Below are 1,041 nucleotides of genomic sequence, written 5' to 3'. Positions count from 1 at the left end.
CTTCCCTATGTATATGTAAATATAAATGAGTATATTAGGATACTATAAGTACCATCGTGGTAGCTTTTTTTTAACTCAAATGTTTAAATAAATTTTTAAACTGTACATGAGATAATAAGTTTTATCATGAATATTTAGATGTGTCATGAGTTAACACAAACATCCTGATCTATAATATTCGAATATATTGAAAAGAGGAAACTGAAACAATGCAGGTTTATCCTCTTTTTCAATATTAATAAATTGGGGATATAAATTTTTATTATAAAACATTAGGATATCATATCTAACGATAAGACATCATCACATCAACAAAGAGCAAAGCCATGAGCATATAATTTTCCTTAAAACAAGTTTTTACATATATTTTTGATTAGCTAATAAAAAACATAATAATTCATTAAGGGTATAAACAATATTAACCACTCCAACTTTTAACGTGAGAGCTCGATTGCGAAAAATCACTTCAAAAATAATAGTATAGATCTAAAGTCTAATGTCTTAAAAAAAATTATAGTAATTTTACACATAATCAGATTTTAGATAATACATATCTATATTTTATAACCATATATAATTAACATAAATTTACACATCTAATTAGATACAGATATTTTGAAACACATAATTCTAATATGAAACAGGTATTTATATCTTATTCTAATTGGATTTTAACAAGAAAAAAAATTACAAGAAAACAAATCTCAAGCACCGATTAAAATCTAATTTTAATTATTAAAATAGATTTAGGTTATGTCCGAATTCAGACCAGTTGATAATCTGTCCTTGCTAATTTTACACATAATTAATTTTATATAATACCTATTTATATTTTACAAACATATATAATCAACACAAAATTTACACATCTAATTATGTTACATATATTTTGAAACACATAATTCTAGAATGAAACATGTATTTCTATCTTATTCTAATTGGACTTTAACAAGAAAAAAAAACTACGAAAAAACAAATCTCAAGCGCCGATCAAAATCTAGTTTTATTTATTAAAATAGGTTTTGGTTATGTCCGAACTAG

This window comes from Brassica oleracea, chromosome C6 (genome assembly GCF_000695525.1).
Source record: "Brassica oleracea var. oleracea cultivar TO1000 chromosome C6, BOL, whole genome shotgun sequence".
NCBI classification, from domain to species: domain Eukaryota; kingdom Viridiplantae; phylum Streptophyta; class Magnoliopsida; order Brassicales; family Brassicaceae; genus Brassica; species Brassica oleracea.
Note: the sequence above shows the minus strand (reverse complement) of the source record.